This window comes from Pezoporus occidentalis, unplaced genomic scaffold (genome assembly GCF_034315485.1).
Source record: "Pezoporus occidentalis ecotype Australia unplaced genomic scaffold, CSIRO_AGI_Poc_V1 ctg147, whole genome shotgun sequence".
NCBI classification, from domain to species: domain Eukaryota; kingdom Metazoa; phylum Chordata; class Aves; order Psittaciformes; family Psittacidae; genus Pezoporus; species Pezoporus occidentalis.
Window position 1 is genome coordinate 1 of NW_026913284.1, and position 11664 is coordinate 11664.

Here is an 11664-nt window from a genome sequence, read left to right on the forward strand (position 1 = left end):
CCCGAATCCAGGCCACACGGAAGGCCCGGGTCGCCGAGCCGCCGCTGCCGGCCCTCTTTCGCCCACCCTCCCCGGCTCCTACCGACCTGGAGACGGCCATGGCCGCCCGGAGCTAGGACTCGCTGGAGGCGAGCGGCGGGACAGTGAGCGGGGGGGCCAGCGCCGCTCTCCCAGGAAGGAGGGCGCGGGGCCTAGCTCAGGCCTCTCGGGCGCCGCACCCAGCCTCGGCCCCGCCGGTGATCCGCGGGGAGCGGCTGAGCGCAGCTGTGGCCGGCAACGGTCAAAGTCTCTCTCCCCCCAGCGGGGCAGCAGCGGCGCGGGCGGGAGCGGTGCACAAGCCTCAGAGCGCGAGTTAAAGGCTCTATTCGCCCATCGCCAGGGCGAAGCCCAGTGCCTGGCTTTATATGAGCAGCCATCTTGTATTTATTCCCTTCCTCCATGATAGCGGCTTCCTGATTGGCAGCAGCGTCCAGCCGTAGCCAATGGAGAGATAAGAGCAAAGAGGGCGGGCGACGCAGCCTGGACTGAGCAGGACCGGCCGGCCTGCCGAGGAGAGCGCTCCAGTCCCTCATCCCAAGGGAAGAGGAGAGGCATGAAAACGCAAAGTATAACCTTTTCCTTAACAGCCTACAGTGTGATGGTGCTTCTCCCCCACCAGCATGGCGGGAGAGGGCGACGGAGAGCTCGGAAAGCTCACGCAACACTCCCCACTCGGAGAAGTGAGCTTACACCCAGCGCCGCAGCTCGCACGCCCGGACCGCGGAGACTACAGCTCCCGGCGTGCAGTGCGCCCAGCTCCGCGCCCTCTGCGAGGGGACGCATCCGCCACGCGGCCGCCGCCCGCCGGGGTGACGGGCCGTCCCTCCGCCTCCCCCAGGGAGCTAGGCGGTGGGGTGGGCTTACCGCAGCTACTCACAAGGTGTGTTTGCCGGCACAAGCCCCCAGGCAGTGAGGGGCACTTCAGCTGGCTGTCGTGTGACGGCACTGTCACCGACCACGTTTCCTTCCACTTCCTGTCGTCTCCTCAGCTGAGGCAGCCAGCCCGTACTGCGGCCCGGCCGCGCTGCGGAAGGCTTGCAGAAGAGGACGGGGTGTCAGGGTCCCGACCGGCCGCCCCCTCCGCCAGGCGCGCGGTACCCTGGGCAGCTAGGCCCTTAACCCTTGGGAAGGAGGCCAGGCTTTCCAAGTGCATGATGCCAGCTTGATCAGATCCAGAGTAATACTGATTAAGAAATTAGCCTTCGACTAACCACTTAATGTTCTCATCCAGTAAAGGACCGGGGACGTCCCAGGGATGTAAAGTTAGCTGATACACAAAACCTTTCATGTGATAAATGGAAAACTTGAACAGATTTTTTCTTTCCTGTAAGTGATGCATAAACTCGCGTAAATACATGAATTTGCATAATACTATATGATAAAGTTTTCTTCTAAAGCCCATCATGGTGTGTATTTCATACCAAGCCTTTCTATAGGGATGTCTGCTTGCCCCCAGCCTTTCCACTGGATGGTTTCCCTTTCCCTATAGCAGTGAGCTCTTCATGTATGGGTTTGCTTATTTGTTTCCTACTAACATGCGCATTCCAACTAGATACTAATGCCATCTGTGTGTATAAACAAGCTGCCGGTACATAATACCTCAGCCTATTCTTATCCATGTGGGTCCGGTTTATACCTGAGTCCTCTATAAGGTTTGCCCTTGGTGCCTCTTTCCTGTCTCTTCACCCATCCTTTGGTGGGCCGTCTGGTGAGTAGGAGCTGGTGTTGAAATGGCAAGCAAACACCAGCAATATGAGTCAGCCCAAGAGCTCTGCATCACACAGCGTGGCCAGAGCAAACCACAGACTTCATTTTAAGCATAGAGATGGTTTGTGTCACACTGCTACACTCAATAACCCAAATAATGCCTTTTTTCTTCCCTGACATGGGTCTGATGTATTAACTACCCTTAGATAGCTCAATATGCCTCCTGTAGAAGAATACAGTGGGTTAGTTGGAGCCCAAGAGCCTATTCCTGAAGTACTACAAAACCACATGCACCTTCTTTTGTGCCATCATGTGTTGCAGGTGCATCTGCCTGAACCATGATCCAAGGCATGTATCTACTCCCATCCCATGTGTGTGTATGTTTCCACATGATGGGGTGCCTGCACTTTAGCCATGTGATGGGGAGGAACAGCAGGGTGTTGAGGTAGGGAGAAGCAAGGAACATACTGAAGATAGATATATTTTTCTTGTGTGTTCAATGCTGTTGACACAACAAACATCCCTGATAATATTTCTGCATTTGTTTAGCCAGGAATCAGCAGCCATTGTGTCCTGCTGTGGGCGTTATTTATATGACTCTCAGGAGCTATTTCCAATTCTAACATCCTATTTCCTTTCAGGTTCCTTAAAAACATTCTGTACACGGCTTTAATAGTTGTCATTGCAGAGGGCACATTAAACATGCAATAAAGTTTGTTTTGAACAGCTCCATGAGGGTTATCCTACCTGATAAAAATAAGTGCAGGAAAAATATTGGTGACGGGTCTTATGCAGTGAGTACTTGCTGAAATAATGACAAACTGCAGTCCAAGCAAAACAATCTGCAAAAGACAGAAAGAATGATCCATTATTTACCTAAGAGTAGGCTTTATGGACTGAAACACAATTCAGCCAAGTTTCACACTACATATTTTTACATTTTGATGTGATGTTTAGGTAAAGCACATCATTACTAAAATACTCACCTGTACTTCTGCTTCAGTCCCTTTTCTTCTGCTCAGTCCTGTTCCTACACCTTATAAAAACAAATTCTTGGTCCATGCATATGTTCACATGCTCATACTCATACTAATACTTTTTGCACATTTGTTTTCTTTTGACCCATTTTTCAAGAAGCCATACATTTTCTTCTGTGTCTTTTTCCATATGTTCTCACACCGTTTCTCACACTGCAAATCCATTGTGTGCCAGTATACTCTCTCAAACCTGTTCCTAAATTAGAGTCATAGAATAGTTAGGGTTGGAAAGGACCTTAAGATTGTCTAGTTTCAACCCACCTGCCATGGGCAGGGACACCTCACACGAAACGGTATCACCCAGGGCCTCATCCAACCTGGCCTTGAACACCACCAGGGATGGAGCATTCACAACCTCCCTGGGCAACCCATTCCAGTGCCTCACCACCCTAACAGGAAAGAATTTCCTCCTTATATCCAATCTAAACTTCCCCTGTTTAAGTTTTAACCCATTACCCCTTGTTCTGTCACTACAGTCCCTAATGAAGAGTCCCTCCTCAGCATCCTTATAGCCCCCCTTCAGATACTGGAAGGCTGCTAGGAGGTCTCCACGCAGCCTTCTCTTCTCCAGGCTGAACAGCCCCAACTTCCTCAGCCTGTCTTCATACGGGAGGTGCTCCAGTCCCCTGATCATCCTCATGGCCCTCCTCTGGACTTGTTCCAACAGTTCCATGTCCTTTTTATGTTGAGGACACCAGAACTGCACACAATAGTCCAGGTGAGGTCTCAGGAGAGCAGAGTAGAGGGGCAGGATCACCTCCTTCAACCTGCTGGTCACGCTCCTTTTGATGCAGCCAAAAGGATAGATAAAATTAGATAAAAAATTAGATAAAACTCAATAATTTCCAGTCAGTTGGTATGTTATAATCATTACTTCCTGCATTGATCTCAATTATTTTTATTTTCTTCCTCATCCCAGCTGTATCCATCTGTGAACTCTTATTGCTTAGTGTGCAGATTCACAGTGACTGCAGCTTTTTTGCTACATATGCCTACAGAGCCTCGGGAAAAAATGATGCAGTCTCTAAATGCTATGGCTGTGCAAAATAGTAGATGACAGAGGCACTGTTTTCCTGGTGGAATCCCTCCTGGCATACCATCATCTTCTACATGTTCTGGTCTTCAAGTTTTATTTTTCCAGTTAGTTTTTTTTGTGTCCTGAGCTTGCAGAGTTGTATTGCTTAGGATCACACCAAACTCTCTGTAACTATAGGTAGGTATAATATTTGATACATTCTAGTCTGATTAAAAAGATTATTCTCACCTTTCAGTGGCTGTCTTACTTTATTTCTAAATTCCCTTGGAAATCTTGTCTGAAGAAAAGTTGGGCTTAGAAGCTTGTCCCTGTTTAGCAACTAGTTCAGACATCTCTGCTGGTGTCTTAATCACTGTCATTACTTTGGTTATTTGGTAAAGAATTGCTCTGAGATAAATTTATGTATTAGGAACTTAGGCAGGCAAATTGTGCACATTCTTTGCAATATGTATTTCTTGATGATGATTACTGTTCTGAGGTCTGCATACTAACCAGTTATCTTGTAGGCTATTTCTAACATACTTGAAAATCTTAGTTATTTTTATATATTTAACTATTTCTTCTTCAAATATTATTCAATCTTCCTAGATTTTATATTACATTTTATCTCTGTAGGTTAGGCCCCTTTTTACTGGTATCACTAAAATCAGATTTCTAAGTGAAGGATATTTTTTCCTAAATAATCTTATTTCTGGCTAATTAATACTTTTTATTGCTACTCTGCTTAATTTTTATTTAAATGTCTATTTATTTTTTTACCATGTGAGTGTCACTAGTTTCCATGCCAACTCTCATGCTTTTAGTTGAATCATTTTCATTCTGTTTTTGACTAGCTGTATAACCTTCTTGAAAGCCACCTCCTTAAAAAGTGGCAAATTATACATGGTCGTCCTTTTGAGTTCTTCACCATAAGTGGTGGTGGCTGAAGGCTGGATGCTGACTGATAGCTGCCACAGTCCAAGAAGCACCTCAGAGATAATAATGAAATGCTGTATTCCGAGAGACAAATCAGGGCAAAGGCATTGCCACACCACAACAGATTAACAACATTTGTGAAAAAAGTTTGGCCCCAGTTTCTCAACATCAAACAGGACTGTAATAATGATCAGTTTGTGAAAAGCAACATCAAAAAGCTTCCAAATGTCACAAGAGCTGTATAATTATCTCATTAGATTTCATTACTTCTGATATTTAACATTATACATTCAGGATGCTTTTCCTGAGTTAGAGGCTCCTGATATGACATAGATGGAAAACTTGTGATTCTCTTTCATGATCTTCTGTTCTCAAGGATTTTCTCTCATGAGATCACATGGACTCGTTTAGAAGTGAAGCTCCTCCTTTATAAACAGATATGCTGTACAACTGGTTGGTGCTGGTTGATGAGAAAATGAACATGAGCCAGCAGCGTGCGCTCACAGCCCAGAAAGCCAACTGTATCCTGGGCTGCATCAAAAGGAGCGTGACCAGCAGGTCGAAGGAGGTGATCCTGCCCCTCTACTCTGCTCTCCTGAGACCTCACCTGGAGTATTGTGTGCAGTTCTGGTGTCCTCAACATAAAAAGGACATGGAACTGTTGGAACAAGTCCAGAGAAGGGCCACAAGGATGATCAGGGGGCTGGAGCGCCTCCCGTATGAAGACAGGCTGAGAAAGTTGGGGCTGTTCAGCCTGGAGAAGAGAAGGCTGTGTGGAGACCTCATAGCAGCCTTCCAGTATCTGAAGGGGGCCTATAGGGATGCTGGGAGGGACTCTTCATTAGGGACTGTAGTGACAGGACAAGGGGTAATGGGTTAAAACTTAAACAGGGGAAGTTTAGATTGAATATAAGGAGGAAATTCTTTCCTGTTAGGGTGGTGAGGCACTGGAATGGGTTGCCCAGGGAAGCTGTGTATGCTCCAACCCTGGCAGTGTTCAAGGCCAGGTTGGATGAGGCCTTGGGTGATATGGTTTTGTGTGAGGTGCCCCTGCCCATGGCAGGTGGGTTGGAACTAGATGATCTTAAGGTCCTTTCCAACCCTAACTATTCTATGATTCTATGATTCTAACTGATCGACCTTGTTGTACAAGGTTGTTCAACAACCGTGGTTTTCTTAGCCATGGTCCTTAATTTCTCCAGCATTTAATTCCATGATCCCAAACTTCTCATTTTATAACACAGCACTACTTTCCACCCTATTTTGTAACAGATGAACACTTAAATTATTGATATGGTTTGGACAAACTTAATGTATAAAACCTGGCAGTTTCTTAGTTTAGTCTAGCTGTTATCCATACTCCTGATTTAAGTAAATGTTTTCTAGTTTGGGTAGTTTATTGTTCTTGTGGCATGTTTTTTAGGAAATGGTATAATCTATCCATTGTTCTTTTTCCCAAACAGTTTTATGTTTACATTTAAATCCTCCCTCTTTTCACCTCTCTTTTCAGGGTGTTACTAGTAACTACACCACTTCCTATGTCAAGAAAACCACTGAAGTATGTGTACATTCACTAAATCTAGCTTATGAACTCTGAAGTATTAGGAGATTAAAAGTAGTAACTCACGTGGACAACTGCATCTTTATACCTGATCTCTCACTAACATTCAAGAGAGCAGAAATCTCCCTTTATATACAGAAATTTAGATATATAATGCACATATACATACATTCATACATAGATATGTGTACAATTATAAAAATGGATTTAATATCTCATATCCAGAAAGAAGACCGAATGGGAGAAAAGCTCCTGTCAGGTGTCTAAGTATGCTTTTCTGAATCAAGGTAACAGGTGAAAATAAGCCACAGTTAGAGACAAAGAGAAATGGAAATAATGAGGCCAAATGTGTCCTATAAATCTGCAGGTCTTTCTACTTAGGCCTGTGGAAAAACACAACATGAAAATAACATGAGAGAAACAAGAAGAGAGCTTTTATTAAGTTCTTCTATTATTTAAGCTTGTGTGGCTGTGTTTGTGTGCGTTTTTTTCATTTAATTTCAGTAGTCAGATTGTTCTTTTTTCATGAGCTAAAGCAAGAGGGACATCAGCCTGTGCCGTTCAAAAAAAACCAAAAAACCAACCAAAAAACAAACCAACAAAAAAGAGTGCATCTAATTCCAGTGTGCACAAACTGAATACAAAGAACATAAATAAAAAAGCACCTCTGTCATCAGGGACATAAGGATTCAGACACACACCATAATGCTGAATAAACAGGGCCAGAAGTTTCACATGTAGTCTGGCTCTTTCCAAAAGCTGTTGCTTTTCAAAGACAGAAAAGAAAGCTAATCTGTGGCCATCATCACAAGTTCTGCTACAGTTAGTGAGTTTCAATTGGATTTAAAAACAAGTCTGGTGGACATATCCTTTGCTTTCTATGTATTTTATTATTTTACTATATTAAACAATAGAAAACAATATTTTATTTTAATTTTTGGACTGTTTCTCAGAATATATTTTAGGCCTATTAGAGATTTCTGTGCATAACATTTGAAAATCAGAAATATACCCAAATTGCTATAAAATAGCTTCAACATAATGTAGATACCAGGATATGGTGGTCCCATTTTTGATCTGGGATGCGCACACAAGAATGAATTCAGCTGCAGCATTCACTTTGCACTACTAGTTCATGCTTTCTATTTCTTTCTTGTGTTTTTACTATATGCATCCCAAAGATGGGTTGAGATTTGATTAACAGATATCAACATAGCTTGTACTCAGTTGTCTTCTTCAAGGATTAATTTTTCTGTATAGACTCTTGTTTGGTAGTATAACTGGCAAAGTAAAAACTTCTGTTTATGTTAGGAGAGGTCCTTTGAAGAACTGCATGAGGATCATCCTCATCTGTGTCAACTCTTATCTATCCTGGCGGCTCTTTCATCTTCCTATCTTCCTTTATGGAGCATTCAGTTCTGAACATTCCTCATGAAGGAAGCAAATGCCTCCTGCTTTCAGTATGACCCTGCATTAACTTGCTTATTTTACTTCCTATAGAGGCAATTACTTCAGATTTGTTTGTTACTGTTTAACTAATTTATAACTGTAAGCTGATGGGTACATTAATAGCAACATTATAGTGTGTTTTGATACTGCCCTGAAAGTGTGCAATAAGACGTATGTATTTGTAATAAACAAACTGGATTTGATTCTCAGAGTCCTCAAATGATGGGATTCATGATATCCAGTAAAAACCTAGCTTGTTTCCAACGAGTGAAAGACTTACAGAGTTGTTTCCTACTTACTTGTCTGAAATTCTCATTGGATTCTGGAGGGAATATATTCAGGATATTATACTACATATAGACTAGATTTAAAGCTTAAAGGGAAACCTTAATTAGTTTTACGCTCCCACATGACTTTATTGCAGGATTAGAGGTCCGAGTGCTCCTGTATTTTTTTGATAACTGTTATTTACATCAGCGGGGTGCTCACACAGAACCACAGGCACAGCTTAGAAGACCCAGATAAGAAGTTGCCAGGGACTCCTCTTCCAGCATATGCCCTCTTTTTTATACGCAGTAATCTCTCACCAGCTTTTACATATGCATCTTTTGCACATTTCTTCTCTCACACTGCTAACTCTCCCCCTGACAACTTTAATCTTCCCTCCTCCTTCATTTTTGTCTGTTATTTTTTTCCTGTCTCCCTCTCTCAACTCCCTCGTTGTCTGCTCAGCTCAGGAGGAAGGAGATCCAAGTTGCCTCCTCACCTGGCTCCTTTTTGTCATCTGTTTTTTCTGTCTCCCCACAAGAAGAAGAAAGGGATCTGCAGGCTTGGTAATTGCTGTCCACTGGAACCAGTAAAGCATAGTCCACTGACAACTAGAGTGAGTAAGTCAGCCTGGAGAGAAAGCAAATACTAGCGGCTGATAACAGCATGAAGCTGTTGCTTTTGTTTACACAGACATTTGAAATAAACCGGTGTTCACAGTGGCCAGGGATGCATATCCCCTTGCTGAACCCTGGGTGGGGAATACATTCCTTCCTTCCCCAGCACCTAGCAGATTCTACACTACAAATGATCTTTGGGTGTCTGCATTTCTGTATGCCTCATATAAGGTAACCTAAGAAGGAGATATCTTCAGAAGCTACCTCCTAGTCCTGACAAGCTAGTTTTAGTAGTGCATGTCAAATTCAAATCGTAACCCATCCCTGATCACATTTGCACATAAAAAAAAAACAAACGCTGCAGCTTGCTAGCAGTTACTTTAGATACACAAAACGGGAAAGGATACTAAATGACCTATGAGAAGCCACAAGTACAATTACCTCTTGCCCCAGCTAAGAGAGAAACAGTCACAAGCAAGCCTTTCTAGCCCTTTTTTTAGGTAACTCTTTGTTCTTCACACATAAAACTAAATTAGCTGCACATGTAATGCAGATTTCTACATATAAATTTAGCTGTATCCCTGTGTTCTTTCTGCTGGAGCTGGCCTTTCTTTACCCCAAGCCCTTCTTGGGAGTCAGCTTTCTGCATAGTGCTCATCTGAACCTTCTCCTAGCATTTTCTGGAAACCACCTGAACATTTCCTAACTTAGTATGATTGTACCTGAGAGTAAGCTGGCCCCATGGTTTTACCTCCCAGTAAAAATCAGGCCTCCCAAAACTTCATCACAGCAACAGAAAGTTTTCTGTGAGTTCAGAGTTCAATAGTTATATATATATATATACGCACACATATCTATATAAAACCCCTCTTACAAGTCCCTCAAACGATTTCATGCTATCTCTGGATTTACTGTATCCTTGTGGTTTTCTTGAAGGTTTCACACTCAGGGCAGTGAGAAACCAACACTGTCCACCCAAATCTTGCCTTTTATTGCTCTGTGATAGAACATGAGTTATTTCTAGGTTTGCTGAGAACATACACAAAAGAGCCCAGCAAGACATTATGACATTTTGGTAGATTTGTGAAACAAATAAAAGTTTGGGGTTTTTTTGTTGTTGTTGGTTTTGAGGGGTTTGGTTTTTGGGTGTTTTTATTTTTTTGTTTTGTTTTGAATGCCACCCAAATACAAGAAACAAACAGCATTTAATTTCATCCTCCACGATGTGGATCAATTAGTAATTGAATACTACATATGTGAATATGCAGTGATGTCTCAGCTGTGGAATCTGAGATAAATGTCAGTAATAGCTTGTAATGTATTACATGGGCTCAGCTCTGCGTAATTTGACAAGGAAGAATGGAGTTGAAAGCCTTATTCTGTATTAAAAAAATATATATATATAAAAATAGTAACACCAAACCCCCAACTTTGGCTATTTTCATATAGTCAGCTCAAAGCCATTTGTGGACACATCCTGTCTATAAATTTTGCTTGAAAAGACATAGTTTCAGAAGTGATGTTTGTTTTATCACATAATAGGAATTACACAACCTGACTGTATCTAAACCCTGAGGGTCCTGCATGAACTGACAGAAGGCTGGTAACAGCTAATGCTGACTACTAAGTACTAACTTACTATGTGACATTTTTCGTTGCCCTGAAGTTTTGCAGTACACAAGCTTTTTTCAGTTCTCCAGGGAGTCCTAGCATCCCCTGTCTGATCTAACAAAGGACTGACTGTAGGGTCACTTCAAGCCTAAAAAAATGTAATCCAAACCCCAAAACAAAAAAAGGAAGAGCAAATATTTTCTCTTTCTTCACTTCATGAACAACTGCATACACAGTATAAAAGAAAAAAACCCAAACCAAAATCAAATGCTTGTAATGCCAGGCTCTAATTCTTATCTCCCTGCTGGATAGTATCAGGAAGGGGTTTTATTTTTTTAAAAAGGATCTGGCAATAATAGTAGCCCATGGTGCAGATCTTCCTCACCTCCAAATAAAGAAGCCTAGATACTCAGCTCACCATTCATTAAAAGAAATAAATAAAATAAAAAATAATTTAAAAGAGGCAAGTAAGGGAACAAATGCCTTTTCTTAACATTTCAGTGCTCAGTTCCAGAACCAGTTTATATATAGAGAGATTTACTCCTGAAACCACATGAATGAGGCTCACAGAGATTTAATGGGGAACACAATTGACTGGCTGCTGTGAAAACAAGAAAACTATTTACTTTGCACAATGAACAACGCTGAAGTTGTTCTACCACTTGCAAAGGCAATGGAGCATCTGCAGTTTGAATTTATATCCACAGAGTCCTACGATTTTAGGAACTTTTTGCATGTGTTACAAACCAATAGGAGCTGCCAGATGTTCCACACTTTTCAAATCTAGTCCTTATTTAGTAGTCCTAGAACCATGAGTTCAGAAATGTGGGTTTTATGCTGCTGCTAAAAGGCAAAACCAGCCTGTGGGTTCTGGCTACGAACACTTTTTTCTGTTTTCTAAGGTATACCTACACCTTCTTGCTTTATGCTTTACAGCTATGTGGCTTTTGAGGCAGTTTCTCAACTGTATGACTGAAGTAATCTAGCAAATTCATTTTAATTATTTTAATATCATGGTCTAGCTCTATCCTTATTTACTGTGATGCCTTTACAAATATTAATTTATTAAAATGTAATAATAATGAAAAATGTAATTTTCAAAGTTCACCTAAGTATTACATGAATACTGTTTTCCATCATATGAACTAAGATTTATCCATAGTAGGAGCTGTTGGTGCTACTGTGCAGCTGCTGTCATGAATTTGGTTGCTGTTTGTTGCACCACCTCCTTGATACCCACTGAAGCAACAGTTCAGAGGAAACTTTTCAGTACATGACTCTTAACAGTGACTTACCTGAAGAGCTTATTCTTCTACTCTGATTAACTGTGCTGTGCTGTAAAAGAAACTAGCAAAAAGTAGAACTGGAGAGTGTGACTGACAAACAAAGAGGTGTAAGTGTATAGGCACTGGTGATCTTGGCCAG

General features: G+C 42.1%; 1 long non-coding RNA gene across 1 annotated transcript; it reads left to right on the top strand.

The window, feature by feature from the left end:
* Positions 1-555: 555 nt before the first annotated feature.
* Positions 556-11573, top strand: LOC134159434 (uncharacterized). Its single transcript, XR_009963150.1, has 2 exons — positions 556-719; positions 11402-11573. It is a non-coding gene; the product is annotated as an uncharacterized LOC134159434 (long non-coding RNA).
* The last annotated feature ends 91 nt before the right edge of the window (positions 11574-11664 follow it).